The 27,802-nt window shown below is 45.7% G+C and overlaps 1 long non-coding RNA gene across 1 annotated transcript in view; it reads left to right on the forward strand.

The window, feature by feature from the left end:
- Positions 1-27,802, forward strand: part of LOC105739491 — a 48,984-nt gene that overhangs the window by 16,423 nt on the left and 4,759 nt on the right. Inside the window, exon 2 of the long non-coding RNA XR_004028660.1 lies at positions 23,558-23,769. This is a non-coding gene — a long non-coding RNA (uncharacterized LOC105739491). The remainder of the gene's footprint in view (positions 1-23,557; positions 23,770-27,802) is intronic.

The raw sequence follows: 27,802 nt of genomic DNA on the forward strand, positions 1-27,802 counted from the left end.
ATCAGGCCTCTCCCAGCAGTAATTGAGCTTTGGGTGGAGCCAATGTGGGGGTTCTAGTGTGTGAGGAGTGGCTCCCAACAGGATTCCCCTGGTTTCTGCACCAACTCAAGCAAGCCGGCCTTAGCTTTGGCTGATCCCTGAAAACCAGCTAATGTATCCCACCCAAATCTCTTCCATTGTCTCTCTCTGTGACCTTGGGCAAGTCTTTGCTGTTTCTGGGTCTCCAATGGAAGAAGTTGAACCACATGGCCTATGATGTCATTTCCTGTCCCAAACTTTTGATTTCTATTATGACAAGTTGTTACAGGAGCCCTCCATCCATGCATTCATTTATATGCACCTGTTTGTGTGCTGGGGACAGAGAAGCAAGGAGGCACATCCTCTGGCCTTAAGGAGCTGCTCGTGGTGGCATCAAATTCTTGAAGATGTTGAAGCTGGTGGGTCTGCTAGAAACTCAGACAGTTTCTCAGAACTGGACTCAGAATAGATGTGTGGGGAGCCCTCTCCACTCTCTGCCTCTGGATCTCTTGGGTAAAACTGGCATCTGTTCCTCCAGTCCCTTTATTCTAAACATAATGCTGGTAGAGCCTCTACCTCTGCTGGGTGGCTTCTGGTTCTTAGAGACTAACTCACACCCATTTATAGGAGGGAATAAAGAGTCTCAGTGTGGGGAAAGGGATGGCCTGAAGTCACAGGAGTTCTAGGTGGACTGGTGATGGGACTCGGGGTCTTCTGGCCACTCCACTCATTCAGTAAACTTTTATTGATCACCTGCTGAATGCCAGGTGCTTTGCTAGATTGTGGGAGCACAAGTGTGAATCAATGGAATGATTTGTCAGATGTGTGTTGCTTTTTATTATAAAAGTGATATATGATTCTAACCACTCACATCCTTACAGACCATAATGTGAGTGGTTAGAAGCTCTCCCGGACAGGACAGTATCCTCAGAGAATCCTCAGATCTGTGCCCTTCTCTGGGGGCTCCAGAGAATTTCCTCAACCAATCTTATCCCCCAAGGAGCAGAAGGCTGCTGGGGAGGCCCAGGTGCAGTAGACACTGAGTCAGGGGCTGGGGTCAGAAGTCAAACTGTACTATGGCAGGAAGTACCATAGTGCCCTTGGTCAAGGCCAAGCTGGATTAAGGGGAACATGCTTCCATGGGCTGAGGGTAGGTAGGGGTTTACCCAGGAGAGACGGAAAGAGGGAGTGTGGCAAAAGTAGAGAATTCGTGCCAAGCTGACCCAACCTCTCCTTCTCTCTCCACACTTCCTTGCTGTGTGACCAGGTCAGTGGCTCGGCCTCTTGAGCTTCAGTTTCTTCTTCCATGAAATGGGAATGATAACAATTATACTTGTTCTTCTCTCAGATGATGATTCTGAAGATCAAACAAGGTGATGGGTAGAAAGGTAAATTATAAAGCACTTTAAGATATAAGCTAATGTTGTTGTACTTTGAAGTGATGCATCTTCCTGCTTCCTAACTGACCCATCCCGCTTTGCCAGGTCTGTTGTGTGAGGTTCCCAGTATGGTGGGTGCAAAAGCAGTCATGGGGGTTGGGGAAGGAATCCCTGGCCTGCTCACCACTTGTGGGCTAGAGGGGGCCATCCAGAGTTCCTTACAAGGCAAGTGGGCAAGCTGGCATTGGCATGGGCACTACTGAGGGCACTAGTCCCACCCTGAAACTCATCAACCCAATGCTGCATATGTGACTCCTCCCATCCAAGAGTGCCCAGGGGATGGGGTGATCTGCAGCCTGACAGGAGCCTGCAAATAGCATTTTTAGGGCATTTGTGGGCTCCTTTGAGAGACAGGCTATGCCATGGTCCCATGGGTTCCTCAATAAGAAGAAGGGACTCTTTGGGGGCACTAAGAGCCTGGGTATCAGGAGACCCAGTGGCTTCTGGTCCTCATGTGCTGTTAACCTTAGGCAAGTCACCTCACCTCTCTAGGCAGATTTGTCAGATGTGTGTTGCTTTTTATTACAAAGGTGATATATGATCATAAAAATTTTAAATATGACAGAAGAGGAGAAAGTACAAATGAAGGTGCCCCCCCCCACACCCTTGCCATTAGTCCGTTTTCATGCTGCTATAAAGAACTGCCCAAGACTGCATAATTTATAAAGGAAAGAGGTTTGATTGACTCACAGTTCCACATGGTTGGGGAGGCCTCAAGAAATTTACAATCATGATGGAAGGAGAGGGCAACACGTCTTTCTTCACATGGAAGCAGGAGAGAGAACTGCCGAGCAAAGGAGGAAAAGCCCTTTATAAAACCATCAGATCTCATGAAAACTCACTCACTATCACAAGAACAGCAGCATGGAGGTAACCATCCCCAAGATTCAATTACTTCCCACTGGGTACGTCCCACCAGGTCCCTTCTACAACACATGGGGATTATGGGAACTACAATTCAAGATGAGATTTGGGTGGGGACACACCCAAACCATATTACCCCCTAATCCTACTGCCATGGAACATCTGCTATAAAAATTCTTTTACATATACGAATAGCTATGTATGTTTATTAAGCAGAAGTTGGGATCACAAGGCTATATTGTTTTCCTGCCAGTTCTCTTCATGTGTTGATATACCTCAGACTTTCCTCCATCAGTGCACAGGTCTGCCTCATTTGTTCAACCAACTGCATAGGATTCCAGACTTTTGGAACCCTTTTCTGAATCTTTACACAGAGTAAATTCCCTGAGATGAAATTACTGCATCAAAGTATTTCTCTACACTCTTAATACGTTAAATATGATCATTCCCTTTTAAAACTTTTGACAGTGGTGAGTGAAAATAATATTTTATTGTTCTAATTTTAAATTGTTTGATTATTAGCAAGGTTGAGCATTTTTTGTATGTTCATATTTCTTTTTCTATAAAAAGCTTTGCTTCTGTCTTCCCAATTTTTCTATTGGAATGATAATCTTTCTCTTATCTGAAAACAGCACTTTATATAGTAAAGCTCTTAATCCATTGTTTGTCATACAAGTTGCATTTTTTTCCTAGTTTGTCCTTTGCTCATAGTATGTTTCTCATACCAAAGATTTAAATATTTATGCAGGCAAAATTGTTGGTCTTTTCCTTTATGGAGTCTGAGGCTTATCTCTCTTCAAGAAAGTCTTTCTCATTCTCAAGATTATGGGATTATTGTTTTTAGTCTTTTAAATCACTTTTAAAAATTTTTTAAATGTGTACATCTTTAATATATCTGGATTTTTTTTCTGTGAATGTAACATGAAGTGAAGACCCACTTTTTTTTTCTCTTAATGGATAACTAATTATTCCAACATAATTTGCAGAACAATATAGCCCTTCTCCATTAACAGGAAATACAACCTTTATCACGTACTAGATTCTTATATTTTCTTCTATTTATTCTATTCTGCATTCTATTTTGTTCATTAACATATTTGATATTCCTACAAAATTAGCATACTGCTTAATGACCCTGACTTTGTAATATCTTTTAAAATCCAATAGGGCAAAGCTGCTCTCATCTTTCTTCACCTAGGAAAACTGTTCTCATGCATCTGTTCTCCTAGATAATATTTAGAATCAACTTGCCAGTTATTTTAATCAGAACTATTATTGGAATTGTATCAAATGTATGAATTAATTTGGGAAAGAGTTGAAATCTTCACAATATTTAGTCATTCCAACCTGAAACACAATAATTTATTTAGATTTTCTTTGATGTGCTTCATTATTTGCTTCTAAATAGGTCTTGGATGTTTCTTGCATGAATTAGTCATTGAATTTTTAGTTTTGTGGATGATTTATGCTTTGTTTTATTTTGTTTTGTTTTGCTACAGTGAATGGAATAATTTCTCATTTTATATTTTAACCTGTTTACTATTATATGAGAAAACTAGTTTGTGCCTGGTAATCCTTGTGAATTCTCTTATTTCTGTTAAGTAACCCGTTAAATCTCTTGGATTTTCCCATTTAATAACTGCTTTACTTATTGTCAAAGTAAAGCATGGCTAGCATAGAAAATGAAAACATACAAAAGGAAAGAAACAAGAACTACCTGGAAGACTTACTCTTCAGAAATAGTTACACTTAACATTTTGATAAATGTCCTTCACATATATATGCATATAGTTAAAGACAGTATAAGAATATATACATAAATATACATATATCTACTGAAATAGACATATGTAGATATCTAAAAATTAAGTAGACATATGTATAGTTTTCAAATAGCATCATAATATGAATGTTTTATAACCCACTTTTCCTATAAAATATAAAATATTACAAACCTTCTTCCACATAATTCTTATACATTATACATTATCGTTTTAATGGCTGTTTTAATTGTATGACATTATTTAAGCAATCCTCTAACTTCAGACATTTAGGTTGAGTCTATCTCTTAATATTATAAATAATTATATAGTAAACATCTTATTAGCTATATCTTTATAAATATTCATAATTGTTTTTAGAAGAAATTTCTAGAAGTGGAATTTTTAGGTCCAAAGGTATGCAACAATCTAAAGCTTTTGTGACAAATTCACAAATTGCATTTCAGAAAATTTGTGCCAATTTATTCTCCCACTTCCATTATTAAGATATTTGTTTTGTTTAAGACAAGGTCTGGCTCTATCACTCAGCCTGGAGGACAGTGGCACGATCACAGCTCACTGCAGCCTTGAACTCACTCCTGGGCTCAAACCATCTTCCTGCTCAGCCTCTCAAGTAGTTGGTACTACAAGCATGTGCCATCATACCTGGCTAATTTCTTATTTTTTTTTTTTAATGTACAAAATTACAGGAGTGAGCCACTGTGCCAGGCCTATATATTTTTTTAATCCTACTTTCTTCAGTAAACATTGTTCCGTAGGCATTTCCTGAGGTCTTAAACTCAGTGGCAATACTGATTGAATGGTAACAGAGTGTTTTGACAGGACCAACCCTCTGCTAGACCCTCAGCTGTCCCTTCTGTTGCCTGAGATAAACCTAAGAGCTCCTGACTCCCAAACCAAGGGGCTTTACTTGAGGAATAGGATCAGGGCATTGAACTCCATCTTCTCAAGCAAAACTAAAATGGTTAACTCAGCCCCAATCCTTTGCCACCTGCACAGAAAGGTGGCTGGGAGGCTCCATGAAATGTTAATCATTCTAAGAGATCACTACCTACGAGTAGCAGAAGAGTCATTTGTGCTTTAAATAAAAACGCCTCTTCCCTGTCATTTTTTATCAGGGAAAAGACTGTCATATTTCTCCCCATCAGGTGTTCGCTTGGCAAGAAACTCACCGAATTCAGGTGTTTTTCTCAGCAGCAAATGACTACAAACATATCTGCATTGACAAGTTACAACTTATATCCTTCTATGGTGTTTTTGCTCTTTTGAAATGTTAATAAAAACTTAATGTGGAAAAAAAACAACTTTTTCCAAATATGTGTACCAATGGGCCCGAGGCAACTCATACTTTCTTATGAAATAAAGTAGGTCACTCACATCAATCATGTTGTCTTAGCACATTTTTTCCAAATTAGGAATTTTCAACCCATCATACCAAGTTATGGCATCTCTTTTCCAAACATTTCCTTTTAATATGCTCTTTAACATGATAAGCAAATCTAATAGAATGCATTAGTGTCACTTTCCAGTGATGGAGTGTTTCCTCCTGTTGCAATCCACGATGAGTTCAGGGAAACATTTTTACTAGCTCCCTCTGTAACAGCGATTGCTTGTCAAAAATATGACAATGACCCCAAAGCTGTGAAGATCACACTTGGGTGTCAGCTTTTGAAAGATTACCAGGAGTTCCTTCCTTGCCTCTCCATGTGTCATATATGTAGAAACTCAAAGGATATGTGTGCACCAAAACAAAATCATAAATCCAGATTGTGTACGTGAGGGGAATGTTTAAATGTGGCCTGTCAATTCATCAGTACTGCGTATGAATTCATACTATCCTATATAGATCAAAAGCTTGTACTGGACTTCATTTGAAAACCACATTGCTCGCAGAACACTTCCAAATCTCCTAGATCGTGCAGAAAGGGAGGATCCTTGGCTTAATATGTGTGAAATTCTCCAAAACCGATTGCCATCTTTTGCAAGTGGCTTTGGACCCTGTGCGACTCTCCTTATAACTCATTTGAGATAAATATATTTGCATGTTCATATATTTGACAACGTTTGTCTGGCAAAAACAGGGTATTTGTTTCCCCTTGGACCTCTGGTTCTTGGACTCATGTGTTCAGTGTTAGCACTTGAGTTTCTTGAGGAATTTTTTTTCTTTGTTTGGACAGAGTTTTGGAAGAAAACATTTGGGAAGGTTGGAATGGGAGAGGTTTATAGAGCACCCAGGAATTCAGTTGTTTCAGGCTTTGGGCCACCCAACAGGAAAACATCTGAATGGAAAAGGGAAAGTTCAGTCTGTTTTCTGGATCTTTGGCCCCCTGAGTCTTTCATCTGGACATGTGGGGTCATGCAGACACTGGTTTCCGTTGCCCACACCATAAACCATATCACTTCTCCTTCATGCCTTGGGGTGGGGGCAGGTAATGTTATGGACTCTGATTGGCTATAGCTTCCTAACACGGCACCACTATTGTCGGGAGCTAAAGACTTGGGGCTGTGTATCCTAAAAAACATCATTAACTCACTATTAACAAAAATGACTGTGCTGGGGCAGTGGAGGATACAAAAATTGAGACACAGTTCCTGTCCTTTAGCAGCTTGAAGTCAGGCTTGATGTCAAGTAGAAGGTGATGAGAAAAAGAAAAAAGTTGCCCAGAGGCCAGGCACGGTGGCTCATGCCTATAATCCCAGCAATTTAGAAGGCCGAGGTGGGAAGATTGCTTGAGCCCAGAAGTTCAAAACCAGCTTGGGCAACTTAGCGAGACCCATCTCTACAGAAAATAAAATATGAGTGGGGTGTGATGGTGCACACCTGTAGTCCCAGCTACTTGGGGTGCTAAGGTGGGAGGATCGCTTGAGCCTGGGAGGTGAAGGCTGTAGTGACCCATGATTGCACCACTGCACTCCAGCCTGGGTGACAGAGCAAGATCCTGTCTCAAAAAAGAAAAGAAAAAAAAAAATGCCCAGAGACTTCAAAGGAGGGAAAGGCTGCCACCAGGTAGAGGTAGATGAGATAGAAGATTGGGGCGGAGACGACCTTTGAACCAGGCCCATGTGATTAGGCTTTGGATATGCACAGATGGGGAAGAGCATTCTTCAGAGCAAGATAAAGGAGCAAGCCTGGGAAAGCATGCAAGGAGTGGGGGTGTGACGACAACCCGGGACCAACGGACAGCAGGCTGCAGGGAGAGAGGCAGAAGAAATCAGGAGAGGCAGGTCTCAGCAAGTGTGTGCGAAGTCTCGAATGCCAAGCTAAGGGGACTAGCCTCTAAGGAGTGCTCCCCGTCCCATGAAGCCAAAATGGTTCTGTTCACATCAACACATTTGTCTGGAAGATTATTAGGGTGACAATGTTTTCCTTGCTGCATTTGAATACCCCCAGTTTTCTGTTTACACTTCACCTTCTACACATAGGCAAATGCTATAGCAATTAAGTTTTTCATTGCCATGGTTTGAAGCACAGTCCTGGAAACTCCTGCTAGACTCAAAACCATCATTCACAGTTTAGGATTCTCCCAAGTTATATTGTTTTCCATGAGTTGATTAAAATTTGTAGATGCAGCCCGGCATCGTGGCTCATGCCTGTAATCCCAGCATTTTGGGAGGCCGAGGCAGGCGGATCACGAGGTCAGGAGATCGAGACCATCCTGGCTAGCAACGGTGAAACCCTGTCTCTACTAAAAATACAAAAAATTAGCCAGGCGTGGTGGCATGCGCCTGTAATCCCAGCTACTCAGGAGGCTGAGGCAGAAGAATCACTTGAACCCAGGAGGCGGAGGTTGCAGTAAGCCCAGATCACACCACTGCACTCCAGCCTGGGCGACAGAGTGAGCCTCTGTCTCAAAAAAAAAAAAAACATTGTAGACGCTGCTACTTTTCTTCTGGCCCATTGCCCCAGGCAGGATTAAGCAATGCAAGACTTCAGGTGCTTTGGTAGATACATTCGCTTGTTCGACAAATACTTATTGAGCAACTACTATGTGCCTAACATTGCTCTAGGTGTTGAAGATGACATGTGTCAACGAAACAAACAGGGTCCCTTCCTTCATGGGGTTGACTTACTGGTGGGAAAGGCAAAAGGTGAGCAAGATAACTTCAGAGAGTTATAAGAAAAATAAAGGAAATAAGCAGAGAGTTACAATAGAAAGTAACTGGAGGTAAGAGGACAGCCATACAGAGAAGCTGGTCAGAGAAGACCTGAAGGCCAAGGAAGAGAAGGAGCCAGCGAGGTGAAGAGCTGGGAGAAACACACCAGGTGGAGGACACAGCAAGTGCAAATGCATGGTGAGCTAGAAAAAGCCAGTAAGCAAGAGGGAGCGGGAACAGATAGGGCTGGAACCCTGCAGGAGCAGATTTGGGATTTGAGGGACACCAGGAAGCTCCTGCATCATTTTAAGCAGGGCACTAACAGAGCTGTGAATGTTGGGGTGCCCGCTTAAGAGCCACCACTAGCCACCATCTGCTCTGGCCTTACCATGGCTGATGTCCCCACAAAGGCAAAACGAGTGCTCAGAGTGCATTAGCTTTTATTTTTATAACAATCTTTGTACCCAAACCACTGTAGCATTTTTAATAAGAAACTGGCAGAGAGTCAGACATCTGTACTTGAAAAAAATATCCAAGCCAAGTATTTCTAAATGTTTTATATTTACTTGTAACATTAGAATAACTATGAGGTTGCTTTTTGCATAATCAGAACCATTCTCATTAGGGTTCGACAGATCTCGTCCTTCATGAACTCGGGTGGTGGTTTTCATTATGGCAGTGACATTGATCTGACGGGAGTGAATCTCTCCTTGAATATTTGTGGGAAAGGGGGGAAGAAGTTGAGAGAAGCCAGGGAAAGCTATAGGAAAATAAGAACTCTGGAAAGATAACCATCAACTTGTCACTGTAAAGAGCCCAGGCTTCAAAGTCCAGCAGAGCTGGGCTAGAGAAAAAGCTGGATGACCTTGAGTAAGTCCCTCAAGCTCTCTGAGCTTCAGCTCACTCACAGGCAAAATGGGGATGATCACAGAACCCCCTTCCTAGAGTTGTGATGAGGTCTGATATGGTTTGACTGTGTCCCCACCCAAACCTCATCTTGAATCGTAGTTCTCATAATTCCCACGTGTTGTGGGAGGGACCAGGTGGGAGGTAACTGAATTATGAGGGTGGGCCTTTCCTGTACTGTTCTCATGATAGTGCATAAGTCTCATGAGATCTGATGGTCTTATAAAGGGTAAGTTGCCCCTGCACATGCTCTCTCTTGCCTGCCACCATGTGAGACGTGACTTTGCTCCTCCTTTGCCTTCTACCATGATTGTGAGGCCTCTCCAGCCACATGAAACTGTGAGTCCATTAAATCTCTTTTTCTTTATAAATCACCCAGTCTCAGGTATGTCTTTATTAGCAGCATGAGAATGGACTAATACAGGTCTAAGTCAAATCACATACGTAAGCGGGCCTTTTACAAAGCTGCTTTCTATTGCCTTCCTCCAAAATTAGTATTTAACATCCAAGATTGAGACAGCACCCATATCTATTTATATCTTTTTCTAAAGTCAGGTTGCAAGATTTAACAAATAAACCCCCAGAACACCCAGCTAAATTTGCATTTCAGATTAACAACGAATAATGATTTAGTGTAAGTGTGTGCCATGCAAAATTCGGGACATACTTAGAGTAAACAAGTATTTGTTGTTCATCTGAAATTTAAACTCGAACATCCTATAGTTTATCTGGAAACCCTATTGTAATGGTTTACTGGTCCTAAGAACATTAAGAAAGAGTATTTTTGAGATCCAGTCCAGTCTTTATAAGTAAACTGGGCACTTGTTTCAAAGGCAGTTTAATGTCTTTGTAAAGACTATGCCTAGAACAGACCTGGCATATAGTAGGTGCTCAATAAAGGTATATTGGCTGAGGAGGTAAAAGATTAGAAGACCTTGTCACAAGTCAATTCAATTTGGTATGTGTACACATTTTAGACACGCCTTCTAGATCAAGTATCTCCTTTACCTGAGGTAGGTGAGAAGACGGATCCCCATCTGCTACCGCAGCCCCCACTTCCCACTGCCAGAATCACCAGAATCTAAAACAAGGATGGTTTCCAGCTTTTGTCTTCCCTCTCAGCCACCTGTAGCCATTCTGGAGCCAGGTTTGTGCAATCACATTTCAGTCTCTGCCCTTAGCTCCTCCCATGGCTTCCCCCAAAATAACATGGGCTGTAGGAATGTTTCCCCTCAACTCATTTCATACCTTATTTTATCTAAAAGGAAGGTAAAACTTCCAAGTGCAGAGTGCACCCTTTTTCTCCCCTTCCTTCTGGCAAATGGGGGCCATGTGGGCTGGGAGGTGGGTACAGGTGGAGTTTCTGGCTGGGAGAGGCTGCTAGGGGAAGGTAAAGACAGGTGTGGCCTTTTGGGCCCCCCAGGCTGGCAAATGTCTACATTTCCTGAGAGGTGTGAGCTCAGAGGGCTTCCCCAGGAATCTCGGCTGGACTTGTAAAGAAAGGATCCCAACATCAAGAAAAAAAAGCCGGCCAGTTAATTCCTAGTGAACTCATTTTCTAAGACTTCTGAATGTGTTTTGAATTTTCTCTAAATTAAGATAATCATAAAAGGTTAAGATATTTAAACAGAGCACCACCTGATCCCAGGGCTTGATTTGTATGCTTAATTAGTTCCCGAACATATGGTTCAGAGCTTCTTATAAAAACAAGGTAATGACTTGAAGTATATTTGGGTATTAGATTGAACGATGTTAAAGGGACATTCAGACCCATCTCAAAGGCCTTAACCTGCCCTTGATCTGTGCTGGAAGCTTTTGCTGACATCTGTTTCAAAGAGATATCAAAAAACTTTCCAGTGGCCTCACAATAAAACAAAAATCCATACGGAGATAGATATCAGGCATTAAAATACTTAGGATTCAGCACGGCCTGAGGAATGTGTTGCCCTAGAATATAAGTGGGGTGGGTGGGGAGGGGGAAGTTGAGGAGGGGCTCCCGCAAAGATGCAAAGACACTGAGAACTGCTGAGAGTGCAGTGCCTTGGTGCAATGTGGAGAAGGAGCAGATGGGTCACAAATGTCCCCAGGGCCCTTTGTTCTTTTGTGTGTTTCAGTCCCTGATAATAAATCAGGTGCTCCTGAGTGTGGAACATAACTCAGGTCACCAAGAGTCACTTCCTCAGCTCCCACATAGCCCCGGTCTTCCCCTACCCAAACCTAGGAGGAAGGAGGTATTGCCCTGACTCACCCCGACTCTCTGATCTAGTTGTGTGATGTGCCTCCGACCCCCGCCACGCCCACATTGAAGGGATGATGCATGTGTGCGTGTGTGTGTGGTTTGATCTGAGCTTTTTTTGAGTCTTTTTTTGTTGTTGGTTGTTTTGAGACAGGGTCTTGCTCTGTTGCCTAGGCTGGAGTGCACTGGCACAATCGCCACTCACTGCAGCCTCAACCTCCAGGGCTCAAGTGATCCTCCCACCTAAGCCTCCTGAGTAGCTGGGACCACAGGCACTTGCCACCACATTAGGCTAATTTTTTTTCTTTCGTATTGACAAGGTTTCTCCATGTTGGCCAGGCTGGTCTCAAACTCCTGGGTTCAAGCAATTCTCCCACTTTGGCTCCCCAAAGTCCTGGGATTACAGGTGTGAGCCACTGCACCCAGCTACATACATAATTTTTTAAAACATATGCTTGGTCTGCATAATACAATGTCCAGACAAGCCCACTCCCCAACTTCCAATCAGGTTTCTGCCCCTAAACCCTCCTTATAGAGGTGAATGGATCTAGCCTATTTGTGAAAATTTGAGCCACGTGTGGGAAATGGCTGTCCATTAGGCACAGCCATGAAGGGCCATGAAATAGGTCCCAGAGGGGATGGGGCCATCCATTTGGCTTCAGTGCACTATCACTCTCCCCAAATGCACCCACTCATCCACACACTCTCCCATCCTTTTACCAAGTACTCATCAAGCACCTGTTGTGTGTGGAGTACAAGGTGCCGTGGGAAAAGCAGAGCTGATTTCGGTATCGTCCTGCCCTTTAGAAGCTCCCAGTCAAAGGAAGGAGACAGCAGATACAGGAAGACGTGTCTGTGAGAGGTGTGAGGATCAGACATAGGAAACATACACTTCAGGCAGAATAGTTAGGGCGTCTTTACAGACGAGACATGGCGTCTGCCCTGGGCTCTGAACGCTATACCCATTTGGACAATGGTAACTGATGGAGACAAGGAACTCCAGGTGGAGGAATAGTGTGAACAAAGGCCTAGAGAAAGGAAACCACTGTATGGGCCCCAAACAGCAAGTTGCTTTCTGGGTTACAAACACCATACACATCCCCATTCATCTGATCCTCAAACATCCTTGTGAAGTCCACAAGGCAGGAGTAATTACTTTCATTTCACAAATAAGAAAACCACGGTGCATACAGGTTACATGCATTTCCCAAGGTTTCACAGCTCAGATGCAGTGGAACCCAGACTCAAATTCAGGCTTGAACTCCTCAGATCCACATGGGGCTGAAAGGTTAAGACAAAGGTCAGATTGCAGGAGATCTTAAATAAAGACTAAGGAGGTGGCTATATTTGCTGTGTAGCCCCTGGGAGCCACAGAGGACTTTGAGCAGGGCTAGAAGATCCATCGGGCAGCTGTGAGCAGAAAGAGGCTGGGGGTCAGCTATGAAGGTCCCTCAAAGGTTATTAGGGCCAAACTGGGCCAGATGCCAGAGAAGGAGGAAAACACAAACGCAAGACAGGGAAGGCAGGCTCCTGTCACACCGAAGGCAGCAAAGAGGCTCCAAGCACCATTGCAGCTGTGCTTCCAAAGGGCTAATTCCTCCCAAATCCAGCAGAGACTTCAGCATCAATGACAGCTACCATTTAGAAAGAGTACAGTGAGCTGGGCACATCCTCATTTAGTCTTCATAACAACCCTGTGAATTGCCCATTCTTATTATCGCCATTTTACAGATGGGCAAACTGAGGCACAGAGTAAAGTCAACAAGGCAGGTATTGCTAAGGAACTTGACCATGGCTACTCAGGGAGGAAATGGAAACTCTTGACCACTATTTCCAACTGCCCCCATTAGGCCTTACATGCCACTCAGACCGCTAGGGATGGGGGGCTCCCCGTCGTCCATCAGAGGACATCTGCCTAGTGACCCCAGGCCTACAAAACCCTCCTCAATCTGGCCCAAACTTACCTTGTTCCTTCGTTACTTCTCCCTGGGCCCCAGAGTGATCCCGCGGCCACAGCCCAGCAAGCAGGAGGCCAGATCTGGGCTGTGATACAGACAGGGAGAGTCCCTGCGAGCTGGAGAGCCATCCTGGGGCGTCGCAGCAGGAGGCCAAGCTGAGTGGGACTAACATCAAAGCCAGCTGGGGGCGGGGGGTGGGGTGGGGTGGCACAGCAACAAGGAACAGAAGTGAGCAGGGGCAGGGCTAGTCCCATAGGAATCCTGGGCAGGGGCCTCTCTGCCGGTCGAAGACACCGCAACCCAGGGCTCAAGGCAGAGGCCTCCAGCCCCAGCTGTGCCAAAACCTCCTCCTGTCCCTGGGTCCCCATGCTATGGGCTGGGGGGCCAGTGAAATGCGGGCTGAGAAGTTGTCTGTGAGTAAATGAGAAGTTAAGCTCCCAGCCCAACTGCCGTGGCCTCTCCTCCCGGGAGCCCCTTCAACCCACCACTTCTCTCAGCAGCACGATGGGACACTGTCACATCCACACCCACACCCTCCGATATTGCTGCTTTCATCTTCCTGTGCGAGTGCAGATCCCTCATAGCTTGGTCTGTCGCACTGCTCGTGGCTTCTGGCATAGCACCATGCACATTTTAGGACTTCTAGAAATCCTTGAGACCTGCCTGACACAGAGACACATCCTTTGTGTGGCCAGAGGTCCATAAAAGCATTCAGGAAGTCATTTCCTGAGAGGCAGGATGGTACACAGCATGGGAAGAGCACTGCCCAAGGAGCCCAAACCCAGACTTCTAGCCCAGCTTTGCCACTGACTTCTTGAGCAAGCCTAGACAGACCACATCACCTCAGTTTACCTACCTGTGGCCCTAAAGCAAAGCTAGCTAGTTCCTACAAAGCTCGGACCTGCCAAGTCTAGGCAGAAATCATGCTTCTCCTTCCTTTGCCTTGCCTCTTGAAAGAAGTGAGTGTTGGGATTCCTCATCTTTGCCTGCTGACTGCCTCTTGGTCAGGCCTTAGTTCCAGACCACCTCCTCTAAGAAGTCTTCCCTGACTACCTGCTACAGTAGCCCCCTCCCATCTCCCTGGAAGTCTCGACTGTGTCACTCTGTTTGATGTTTCCATTTGACCTTTTCCTGTTTGGATTTTTTTTTCCCTATTTGCTTCTTAGCTGCCTGCCCTGATAGGATGTTAAGTTTCAGGACAGCAAGGAGTCGACCTGAGCTGGCCTCTGCTGCTCCTTGCTCAGTTTCCAGAGCCCAGGGTAGTGCCTGTGTGGGACAAAAGCCACCTTCTTAAGCACTCAGTACATGATAGTTATTCTAGTTATTCAGTTTCCAGTGAATAACTGTCATGTATTGAGTGCCTAAGAAGGTGGCTTTTGTTTGCCTATTGACTGTCTCCTGTAGTAAGTACGTCAGCCCCATGGGATCAGGGACCTTCTCTGTGTTGTGTGTCGCTGTCCCCAGCGCCAACCACAGGGCCTAGCACACAGGTTCTATTCTAAGGTATATATTAAATAAACTTAGTCAATGTATTAAGTTGAATAAAGGGCTTTCCTCTCCCCAAGAACACTTTCAATTATTTGGCCCTTCCCTCTAGTTCTACATTTTGAAAGTTGTTTGTCTACCAAGCCAAGGCACTTATAATGTACTAATTGCTCTCCTATTTTAAGAACTTAATTCTAACTTGGCTGGACATGGTGGCTCATGCCTGTAATCTCAGCAGTTTGGGAGGCAGAGGCTAGCAGATCACCTGAGGTCGGGAGTTCGAAACCAGCCTGGCTAACATGGTGAAACCCTGTCTCTATTAAAAATAGAAAAATTAGCCAGGCATAGTGGCGGTTGCCTGTAATCCCAGCTACTCAGAAGGCTGAGGCAGAAGAATCGCTTGAATCCAGGAGGTGGAGGTTTCAGTGAGCGGAGATCATGCCATTGCACTCCTGCCTGGGAAACAAGAAAGAAACTCCGTCTCAAAACAAACAAACAAAAAAACTTAATTCTAACTGCAGTCCTATCTTTCAGGCAGCTTCTGACAACCACAAGATATTTAGCACCACCGTTTCCAGCTGACGTCATTCCAGATTCGTGCAAAGGAAGGTGACATGTCAGCCCAAGTGATCTTGTTGGGAGTAACTATACTATCTCCATCTCCATTAGATATTAAGAAACTGCAAAAATGCTCAGGAGTCCACAGAACAGTCTCAGCCAACCCTAGAGCCCCAGGATCCCTGGACTGGCTCATCCCATTCCCACCAGCAGTGCTCTACCTCCAGAGCCTGAGACAGTGCCTGTGACAGAGTGGGTGCTCAAGTAATATTAATATTTGTTGAATGAATGAACAAATGAACCATGAGCACTTTTCTGTGTCATTAGACATTCTTCTTCAATAACCATGGTTATCCCTCATGCCTGAGGAAATGCCAAGTCTTCAGCCCCATCCTGTCTCACTGCTGCAGAAACCCACAGGCTAGGCTCAGCACCAGGTCAAAGTAGGGAGGGAGAATAGAACATCTTTGGGGTACTGTCCATTTTGTGTCTGGCCCCCAAAACATGGAGTACCAGAAAGCTGGCGGTGTGTAGAAGTTACTCTGGGACTGTGTGAAGCAAGTTCAGAGGCATGAGCTACAGCATCACTGATGCCACGAAATTCCGGCCATGCCCTTGGGATGATCACCTTGCTGTTCCATGTCGCTCTCCTAGCTGTTGGTGCTAGCAGTCCGACTTCCTTGGCTTGTGGCAGCTTCACTTCAATCTCTGCTTCCACTGACACATGGTGTTCTCTCTGTGTCATGTTTTTCAAATTTCCCTCTTCTTAGCAGGACTCCAATCATTAGATTAAGAGCCACCCTAATGCAGTATGACTTCATCTTAACTTGATTACATCTCCAAAGCCCCTATTTCCAAATAAGGTCACTCTCACAGGATCCAGTAGACATGAATTTAGGGGTGATACTGTTCAACTCAGATGTCTCCAGCCCCAGAGAGAGGCTTAACTATGTTGGCACTTCAGCCTAAGGGGGAATCAGAATGGAGGTAGTGGTGAGGCTCTTCTCTAGCAAGTGTGCTGTGAGCTTTGGCCTAGAATTCTAGAACTCAAGACCCTTGGAATAGAGGGGACAGGTTCCAGTCTATGGGAGACATCTTTCGGACAGTCCAGTCTGGCTTACCTAGGCGGCGATAAAATTTGGGCCATTATCATGGATTCTGAAGTTTTTTGCTTGAAGGACATTCAGAGGTTGCACCCACCATCTTCTCATCCTATAGTTGAAAACACTGAAGTCCAGGGAAATTAAACTATTTTCCTTAAGTTGCACATTTGGTGAGTGGCTGGGTTAGGTCAAGAGCCCAGCCTCTTCACTCTGTCCAGTGCCCTTCACACGTGGTCACTTAAATATTAATTCTAACAACAGTAGTGGCACCTATGGAATCAGGCACCTATGGCGTCAGTTTTCAGGGATCAGGGAGACTCAAATTCCTCCAAAATCCTCATGGGCCTCTCATCAAAGACACTTCAACTTTAATGTTATTATTTGATCACAGGTGTGTTTTCAACCCTATGAAAGTGTGAATAAAGGCATGTTTAGAAAACTTTGCAAATGTCTTTTATTGTGACATATGACCTAAGGTGATGCAGTAGGCTTCATCTGCAAAGGTAGCTTCAGGACACGACCCCTAGTTACCTGCTTCCTTTCCAACCAGACTGCCCCCTAAACTCCTCCAGCATGGAATTCTAGAGTCTAAAAGAATAATGGCAATGCCACTGCTACCTCCTGAGTGCCTGGAATATGCCAGGCTCCATGCTACATGCTGTAGATGAATTACCTCATTTTTCCTTCCAACGGCCCTTGGAGGGAAGAACTTCTGTCTGTCTAGAAGATGGGGAAATTGAGGCTGAGTTTGGCCCACAGGCATGTTTTTATTTTCTATCTGAATATCTCTAGGTAGAGCATCCACTCCCCAGTTGTCAAAGGCTCCATCATCCCATTTTCGTAACCACACTCACCTAAAAAAAAAGTTTGTTTTTTTTTTTTTTTGAGACAGTCTTGTTCTGTCACCCAGGCTGGAGTGCAGTGGCCCAATCTTGGCTCACTGCAACCTCCGCCTCCTGGGTTCATGCCATTTTCCTGCCTCAGCCTCCTGAGTAACTGGGACTACAGGCACCTGCCACCACACCCGGCTAATTTTTTTGTATTTTTAGTAGAGACAGGGTTTCACCATGTTAGCCAAGATGGTCTCAATCTCCTGACCTTGTGATCCGCCCGCCTCAGCCTCCCAAAGTGTTGGGATTACAAGCTTGAGCCACCGCGCCCAGCCCAAAAAGTTTTATTTTAAACGGCTTTATTAAGATATAATTCACATCCCATACAAGTCATTCAAAGTGTATATAATGGAATGGTTTTGAGTATATTCACAGATGTGTGCCACCATCACCACAATCCATTTTCGAACATTTCCATCATCTCAAAAAGAAATCCCATACCCTTTAGCTGTTACTTCCCGTCCTCCCACCCCTACCAGCCCTAAGAAATCATGATTCTGCTTTTTGTCTCTGTAGATTTGCCTATTCTAGATATTTCATATAAATGAAATCATACAATAGATGGCCTTATGTGTCTGGCTTCTTTCATTCAACGTAATGTCTTCCACGTTCGTCCACGTGGTACTGTGTATCAGCACTTCATTTATTTTTATGGGTGAATAATATTCCATCGCATCGATAGACCACATTTTCTTCATCCATTCATCAGCTGATGGGCATTGGGGAGATAATATTTTCCTGGCACTTTGTGCCAGTCCCTGTTCTAAGTGCTTTATCTCATTTAAGCCTCACAACAACCTTGTGAGTTAGGTGATTTTGTTACTCCTATTTTACAGGGAAGGAAATAGGAGACGTTATCTAACTTGTCCAGAATCACACATCTAGTGAAGATCTGGTTGGCCACTGAGTGTAATTCCCAGAGGCACACGGTCCTCTTTTGAGTTGTGTCTTCAGGGTAATGCATATGCACCTCAGCCTGCTCATTTACCCATAAGTGGAATCAGAAATGGCACAGGGAGGGGCGAGGCGTGGTGCCTCCCACCTGTCATCTCAGCACTTTGGGAGGCTGAGGTGGGTGGATGACCCGAGGTCAGGAGTTCGAGACCAGCCTGGCCAACATGGCAAAACCGTGTCTTTACTAAAAATACAAAAAAATTAGCCAGTTGTGGTGATGGGTGCCTGTTATCCCAGCTACTCAGGAGGCTGAGGCAGGAGAATCACTTGAACCCGGAAGGGGGAGATTGCAGTGGGCTAAGATTATGACACTGCACTCCAGCCTGGGTGACAGAGTGAGACTCCATCAAAAAAAAAAAAAAAAGGCACACAGAGGACCTCCTCTCTTCATTACCTGCCCCCCAACTTGGTTCCTTCTCTGGACTGTCCAATCACCCACTCAGGAACATTCTGGAAAACCACTTCTGTAATATAAGCAGCTTCTTTCAACAAATGATGTTAGTCAACAAACCCCCTCAAGGGGCAGTATTTGGGCCCTGTAAAATCTTCAGTATCTGGGACCTCACTTGTTCAATATTTGTGATCTTTTCAAGAAGTTGGGCTGGGCTAGAGTTTGATTCAGTTAGCAAAATTTTCTTTTTAGATAATGGAAATTCATAGTATACACAGGATTGTAGAAGGAAGGTTTAAACAAAGTGTTTTCAAGCCTCTCAAAAATAGCAGAAGTACCAGGATCAACCCAAGGACTGAGAGGCAAGTTGTACACAATCCTTGTCTATTCTTTAAGCAGGTCCCCTAAAGACCCCACAGGCAACCCTGCCAATGGGATAGTGAAAACGCTTTTCATACTGAATGTGCCATGACTGCCTCCCTTCAAAATATGTCGGATTTCAGACTCACCCTCTGATTCTCTGAACCTAAGTCCTGGTACTCAGTCTTATTCTTCTATGGAAAAGCTTTTCTCCACCAATCAGATATTCAACAGAACTAAGTAGTGAGCCACAAAATCCCCCTTGAGCCACATCGGGCTGAGAAACACTGAAGATTAGGTCCTAGCAAGGGAGCAGCAGGAAAGAGCTCTGGAGGGAACTTCTGAACTTGAAGCCTCCTTCTTCCTTTCACAAAATCCTGTTATTCTTTCCACAGAGAAATTCCGCCCAGCTGAAAAGTCTGAGGGCTGGGGTGAGAGCCCTGCAGCCGAGACAAGCCCTCAATACCTTAAGCCTATTGAGTCCTGGTTGCCTTTGATCTAGGCATTTCCTGTGGTCCAGCCAGTGAGAGAATGAGGAGTGTCTACTGATGCCAGTATTTCCAAAATGAAAACTTCTACTTCTTTCTAGAATCTTAGACCCTGGATTGTAACAGATCATGGGCTCAGGCTGCCCCACTCCATCCTGGTTTGGGGTTAATTATTTTAAAGTCACAAAGATTTCAATTTTCTGCAGCCTTCAAAAGGATGCCTTTTATCCTGTCTGCAGAGCAGCTTCAGTGACGTTCTATTGCAGGGAGGGGGTGACAGCAGAGACCCAGCAAAATACAGAGGTTTCTGACCCACTGCACCCTGGCTTGGACCAGCCCCACTGGTGTGGATGCTGAAAATACCGGGCAGAGAAAGCCAGAGATCTGAGGCTGGGAACTGACCTTCTCTGACTGCTTTTGTAGCTGACTTCTTCTATCTGGGTCCCTGTTTCTCCCTCCACAAAATGAAACATTCAACTGAAAGGGACTGCAAACAGCTTTCAACTATTTTTGCTAATTCTAATCTATTGGTAGAGGCTGCCTAGAGTTCTGTATTGAGGATTTCGAGGCTTAGCAGAAGAGAGAGCTGGGATCAATTAGCAATGTCTGCTGTGAGCAAGCGAAAGAGAGCAGTGACACATTTACTTACCATATATTTGCCACTCCTGACATTGACATCCAAAGTCTTCTTTGGCTCAGATCTTGTGTGCTTTTATGATTCCTCTCACCTGTGCTGTTTTCATTGCCCTTTGCAAGGACCTCTCTCAGGGGCTGTTGCCACCTCCCCCGACCAGGAATTGACAGTGGTCTAGAGATGATTGTTTATAGGGTTGGGTCACATAAGTTAGATGCAACCAAGGCCAGAGGAGGCCAGAGCTCTCCTTGAGACTAGAGATAAGCCTAAAGGGAGTGTTTCTCTAATCGACACTGAACTGAAACCTATAGGGATAAAGCATAGCCAATGTGGATAACCCCTTCCAAGATCACCCACCACTAGATAAATGTAAGGTGTGGCCTCCATCTGTCTGCTGTAGGCATGGAGGACTGAGAAAGCAAAATTCCGCTGGAAAAAGTGAAAAGAATTTTGAGCTGAGGCCTGCTGGGAATGGGGCCATCTCCCAGTCTATAAAGTGGTGATGGCGACAGTACCTCCCGCGAGGGTCATTGTGATGATGTAATGAGATAATGCATTCAAAATGCTCAACACAGTGCCTGGCACTCAGTAATCGATGCCTAAGCAAAGCGATCTAGTAATTCACGGTATTATCCTCTGGGCTCACTCTTTGGTGGCATTGGGCCTGAGGATATTAAATCTCTTGTGAAACCGGCCCTCCCGTCGGCAGGGCGGGAGCTTGCTATCTCACCACTGAGGCCCTGCGTTCGCCAGTTCCAATAATACGATTAGTCATTTTTCATTCCTGAGATATCTACCCATGGGTGGATGCATGTGTGCATGTGTGAGTGTATATGTGCCTTTCAGAGAAGGGAAAAATCCATATTCTCTCTCTTCTAACCGAATTAATCAAATAAATCTTCTATAAGGAGCTGCTAAATGAATTACAGATGGCTCTGCCCTTTTACAGGTTGCAGAAAGCACCCGTTACAGTTCTTTTAATTTATCAGAGGAAAAAAGATGCCCTCGTGTGCCCCTTCCCTCTTGCAGTAATAATCAGAACCAGTCTATTTTCCAAGGGTCCGAGACTCATTTTCAAAAAATGTGTATCAATAGATGTAACAGCGGGAAGATTATTTTGCCAAGTTCCAGCCTCCAGCATGGGGAAGGTGCCCTGGCTGGGGAGAGCGTTTATAAAACCACATTTAATAAAAGAGAGTGTTATATTAAGTATGTTTGCTAGTGTATTTAAGCATATGGTTTCCATATCAGGCCTAAAGATGCCAAACACATGCTTTACCTTCTTCCTAACCTTTCCTAGAAACGTCCTTTCTAGGGGGCGGTGGGATGGGAGGAATTTTTGTGGATGTGTGTTGTTTTGTTTTGTTTTTCACAACTCTTGCTCACATGGAAAAGCACCGAGGAATGTTCAGAAAACATGTGAAGACTCTGCCTTTTCTACTTATGTAATTAGCCCAAGAAACTCGCCTTGCTTACTTTCTTAAGTGTCCTAACATTCTCCCCGAGCTCCCTTGCCAAGACACTAGGGGCTGGCTGATTTTAAAGTGTGAATCAATTTCTGCTGCAAAGAACTTGAGCTCCTGGATTTTAGACGTGAACCCTTTGGTAAAAGCAAGAGCTCCAAGAATGGCTGCCCAGCTTTGTGTCCACACAAAGTCCCTGCTTTCAGCAACCCATCCAACTATTTTCTGCCCACAGATCCCCTTTTTGTACCTGGGCTGAGCATTAGGGGTTTTATCCTTTTTCCTGTAGGTCAGAGGCAACCGGCTATGGCCCTGTAGGCATGGGGTCCCGGGAAAGGCAGCTTGAATGGGTCTCCATGGCCCCCCACCATAAAACAATCCCCAAATTCTGAGATCATCCCGGAAGCCAAAATACCAGCCTAGGAAGGGGGTTGAGGAGGGGCCTCTGCAGGGAAGCCGCCCAGCCCACCCCCCACACCAGCAAGCAGATTTGCCTAGGCGAGTTATAAATCTACTGGTACCATTTCTTTTTCGTCACTTGCCTAATCCTGTGCCCTTCGTTTCATGTGCTGTAATTATTAACATCTGCTTTCTGAGCCCAGACCGCATGGAGTTTGCAAAGGCAGTTTTCAGTCCAGAACAATGGTGACAGCTGTTTCATTTAGCCTCGGGCCAGCACTTCCTGTTCAGTCTACATCTGCCCTCCTGTGTCCAATTTCTGTTTCGGGGTTTTGTGTTTTGTTTTCTATTTTTTTTCCCTTCATCTGACCTTGCTATATGTTTAAGAAGAATTTCTAACTTAGCACTGCAGCTAGGATTTCTAGCACATATGCTTATTACATTGGCGACAGCCAGAGAGAGACAGGAGAAAGCCCAGATTGTCTCCAGCAGCTAACACTGTGGAGGGCAGGGACAGAAGGGAGGGCTGGCTGGGGACCCGGGAACCAGGCTCAAAGGAAATTCTTGGGGCTTGGAGGTGGGGACTTGTGTGACCTCTCTAGAACTTAGACACAGGAAAGACGGGCCCAGCTCATCTGTGCCCAGGCCCGGGGTCATCTCCATGGCTTATTTGGCAAGGGGTCACCCAAACATCCCATGAGGAAGCCCATGTGTGTGGGTGGCCACCAACACGCAAGGGCCCTGCTTCTTTGGAAGCCAAGCAAGTTGCAGAGACCCAGACTCACTTTTTCCCATGGAGTCACCAGCGTGCCATCAAAATCCCTTTTAATTTGCAGTGGGAGATCCACAGAATGGGAAAAGGAAATGCTGTGGGTAGGAAAACAAAGGACTTCAGCTTTAAACAATCTGCCCAGACCCCTTCCGCATACCTGGCTGTGTGTGTCTGTGTGTGTGACCAAAGAGAAGGGAGACTGCAGCCCACCCCTGCACCCCCCGCCATCCACCCCACCCATCCTAACTCCATCTGATCTAGGCTCAGGGTTCCCAGCTCGGCTGGCATACAGATGTCGAGTTATTAGCCGAGACCCCACCACAAGCGCCAGGTTAGAGACCTCAAGATTTGTGATAGCTGCCTTCAGCTATTTCTTGCCAAATAGGGCAAAAACCAATCTCTGCATGGATAACAACTTTCAGGAAGGTGTTAGTGTCCCATGAATGTGCCGAGCAGAGCTTGGGAGTCGGTGGGGGAGCCATGAGTACTCAAATCAGGACACGTGGCATCTGCATCTGTGCCTTCTGTTGAATCTGGGGATGTCAGGTTGGCAGAGACTCTGGAGATCCACTGCCCCACTTCTTTAGTTTTCCTAACAGGTGGAGAAACTGAGCATCAGAGAGAGGAAGTGACCATTCGTCAGCTGTGGCTAGGTCTAGCTTGATTTTATCCAGAGAGAAGCACAGAAAGGTCAATCTGTGTCAGTTCTAGGATCTTGAGGTGTTTTTAGCATCCCAACATGAAGTGTCTCCTTCAATCCTAGGCCCTGTCCACCCTTCTAAGTGACTCACATGAAAATAACTCAAGACCTCACTCCCAGATGGAAAGAGTGAGGCAAGTCGGGGGGACCTCGGCAGCAGCCGTCAGTGCTGAGGCCCATGTCAATCCCATGGCTCAAGGCCATTGGAGGACTGCTGAACCCACCAGCTCCCAAGAGCAGAGTCGGTGCTGACCGGACACCACCTGAGGTTCTGGGTGAGCAGTGGAGGGCCCATGTCCTCCAGAGGGCAGGCAGACACAAGGGAGAGAGGCCGCTGCCAGGGATGGGGGTGCAGAGCCGGGAAAGCCCAAACCCGAGGGCACTCGCCATTCCCAAACCTTGATTTGAGCCTGAAGTGGCCACGAGGCCTGACCCAGGCTGGCAGAGGCATCACAGGGCCGTTCCCTAAACTCCAGAACCACAGCCAGGCCTGCACCCCTCCACCTGCTGGGAGCCTGCTCCAGCCCCTGGGTTCCTCCCAGCCTGCCCGCCCAGGCCCCTGGCCCTGCCCCCACCCTCAATCCCTGGCCGCCCCCTCCACTCTTCCTTCCTTTTCTCACTCACTCTTTTTCTTCTTAAAGTTAATTGCAACTTTTTTTCTCAGCGCCTTGATCTGGATAAGCCACATCTCATTAGAAAAAGATTTAGGTGGAGCCAAAGCAGGCTAGAGAAGGAATCCCTAATCAACAGAGAAAAGATTTGGGTGTAATTGCTCTCTCCCGCCATTCTCGCCCCCTCCCTCCTCCAATCTTTTTCTGCTCATTAATCCGAAAAGAAAGTCGCAGTCTAATGTCTTGGTGTTCAAGTATCTGCCGCTGCATCAAACCAATTGAAGTGCTTTGGGGCTTTTGAAGGGGGATCTGTATGGAGAGCGTTGGCTGTTGGGGTGCATGGGGGTGAAATATTTTGGTTGTTGGGGACTGTGTATGATGCACTTTGGTTGAAGGAGTAAAGCTGTTTGGGTGTGCGTGTGGGTGTGTGTGCGAAGTGTTTTGGGTGTTGGGACATGTGAGTGTGTGTGTGGACCCTTGGTTGGGGTGCGTATGTGTGTAAAGCTCTGTGCGTGTGTATATTAAGTGCTTTGCTTACTGGGCAGATGTGTGAAGCCCTTCTGGTTTCTGGGTTGCGTGTGTAAAGTACTTTGGTCATTGGGTGCATGTGTGTAAAGGTTGTTGTGGTGTGTGAAGTGCTTGGTTGTTGGGGTGGGCGTTGTGCGTCTGTAGGTGTAAAGGGCTTTTGGGGTTGGATGCGGATAGGTGAAGTGGCTCATTTGTTGGTATGAGGGTATGAAGTGGTTTGGTTGTTGAGGGGTGCATGTGTAGTCCTTAGGTTGTGTACGTGTGTGTGCGCATGCGTGTGTGAGACAGAAATGCTGTGACGCTGTGTTTGCTGGGTGCATATGTGTTACATGCATGAGTAGCTGCTTTCCTCTCGCCCCAGTTAAACCCTGACAGATGCTTAAATGGTGATATGTGGAAAATGAATTTCGGAGCAAACCATCTTCCCAGGCAGGGACCCTGGGTCCTCTAACACCCAGCAATGAAATGGTACAGCATTTTCAGGCTCTCTCTTCAGAACTGGGAAATTTTTTACAATGACCATTTATCATTGGTGGGGGTAGGGAAGGATGTTTGAATTAGTTTTTTTTTATTGAAAAAATTAATTCATGTTCAAAATGAAAAAAAAAAGCAGGAATACATACTCCTGGCAAAATAGAAATATTACAAGGGGCTGGAGGATGAAAAGTCAAGCTGTCTCGCACCGCTGTCCCCAGCTCCCCTCCCCAGTCACTCACTACCAGTAACTTTGGCGCCATCCCAAACACAGGCCACGCATCTATGTTCCATGTTGGCCTATATTATACACTATTCTGCACTATGCTTTTTTCACTTCAGAATACATCTCGGAGATTGTTCTCTATAACAGTAATTGATTGGGGAAAAAAAAGATGCCTCTATTCCGGACAAGCTGAAGTACTAGGAACCAGGTCTCTCCCTGTAAAATATAATCAGGATACCCTGGTCTGATGCTGAGTCTCCTGTTTATTGCCTCATTTATTCCTCAGAAAATCCAGAGAAGGAGTTACTACACCACTCATAGAGGAGGACCCAATGCAGAGAGAGGTTGGGTCACTCACCAAAGCCACACAGGATGTGGCAGAGCTGGAATGTGAACAAAGGCAGGCTGAATGCAGAGCTCTGGCCCTCAATCTTTGCCTTCCAGGAAAAATAAAAAGGAAGGAATTGCCTGGGAGCTGGGAGTGAGGGGAGAGTTAGAGGGGTCTCTGCCACCCCCAGACCTGCTGGAGAGCCCAGAGCCCTGTGTCTGAGCTACCCCACCTGCATTTGTCACTCTCCATGAGCCCCAGTGACCACTGCTGTCAGGAGAACCCAAGCAGAAGCTGGCTCCCATCTCCCAGCCCAGGCCCCTGAGGGTGAAGCATGGCTTGAGCCTTTTCATGTTTCTCTGAGCACAGCCCATGCACAATTGCACCCCTTATACCTGCTTATTATCAAATATAAGTCGCGGTCGTGGAGGCGGGGCACTCCTGTAATAAGAGTGTTTCCACTGAGGCCCAGAGTTGAGCTGGGTGCGGCGAGGTGAGGCTCTAAGCTGGCAAGCAAAGACAACACTCCACAGTGACCAGAGTCCTGAGCCCCAGGTTGCCACGATACCAAGCCCATCCTGAGGGAGGATGCGATCTCTTCACCTCCCCCATCACCCCATATCCTCTGGATTCCTCCCTCTTACTGTATCTCAGTCTGCTGTGCAGTTGTTAAGAACACTTCCACCCCATCAAGGACAAAATGGACATGAATATTTGCAGAGAATGGGAAAGACTTGTTTGTGGTGTTGGAGGAAACTTATCCGGGAAGGTAAGGTTTTCAAAGGCAGCCCAGAGGCCTGCTGATGACAGGGGAGTACTGGGGACTTATTAGGCCAAGAAGGCGGCCATCTCTGTTCCGTTAGGGTCCCAAATGATGACCATCTACAGACAAGGTGTAGATACAAAGATCCTCCTAAAGCACAGAGCCACGTGCTCAAAATGCTACGGAGGCCGAAAACAGTCCTGTCCCACAGGGCAGCCCCTTGCCCCGTGGCCAGTCCAAATTGAGATGTGCTGTAAGTGCAAAACACACACCCCATCTTGAAGACTTCATAGGAAAATGAAACAAAGTATCCCATTAACAATTGGATATTGACTAGATGTTGAAATGATGGTATTTGGAAGGTATTGCATTCAATGAAACAATTTATGGAAATTAATCATGGTGTGTGCTTTGGTTCGCCCTTTACCTTTTTTTTTTTTATGTGGCTATTAGAGAATTTAAAATTACATATGTAGCTACCATTACATTTGCATGGGACGGCACTGGCTTAGAATCTAGCCTTTCATGAATATATACCGCTACCCCCATTTTTCCAATGAACAAACCAGCTTGACCAAAGTCACTAGCTAATAGCCACAGAAACCAGAATTCACATTATGAGAGGCCAGTGATTCCAGCTGGACAGTCTACTAGTTGATAAAACTCCTAAAATAAGAGAGGCGGTGTTATTTTCACAAGCTCTTATGCAAAAGTGTTCAGTGCCAGCAAGGACTGAAGCAAATGTAGAATCTGAGGAAAGCAAACTAAAAGCCTGTGATTGGCTGGGCATGGTGGCTCACACCTGTAATCCCAGCGCTTTGGGAGGTCGAGGTGAGAAGATCACTTGAGCTCAGGAGTTCGAGACCAGCCTGGGCAACATAGCAAGACAACATGGTGATGTATGTGCCTGTAGTTCCAGCTACTGGGGGTAGGGAGTGCTGAGGAGGGAGGATTGCTTGAGTCCAGGGGTTCAAGGCTGCAGTGAGCTATGGTCGCATCACTGCACTCCAGCCTGGGCAACAGAGCGAGACCCTGTCTCTAAATAAACAAACAAATAAATAAATAATAAAAGCCTGTGCTTGACCTCCTGACATTGGTTGGGAATGTTAAAGGCACTGGGTTGCTCTTTCTGAACAGGGACTGGGAAGGCTTCTGCGTAAACTTGGCCAGTCCCTTCCCCTGTCTGGGCCTCAGCTTCCCCATCTGTCAACACGAAGCAGTGGACTAGATGTTCTCTGAGGTCTATCAGGACACCCGGGTACATCTCAGCAGATTCCTCCCCTCCAGGGGTGAGGGTGAGCTTCGGAGCACCGAACTGGGTCCTTGGGCTAGTGACAACCTGTCTTGTGTCATCTGTGAGTTGGGGATGAGAAGAGGG

Source organism: Nomascus leucogenys, chromosome 3 (assembly GCF_006542625.1).
Source record: "Nomascus leucogenys isolate Asia chromosome 3, Asia_NLE_v1, whole genome shotgun sequence".
NCBI classification, from domain to species: domain Eukaryota; kingdom Metazoa; phylum Chordata; class Mammalia; order Primates; family Hylobatidae; genus Nomascus; species Nomascus leucogenys.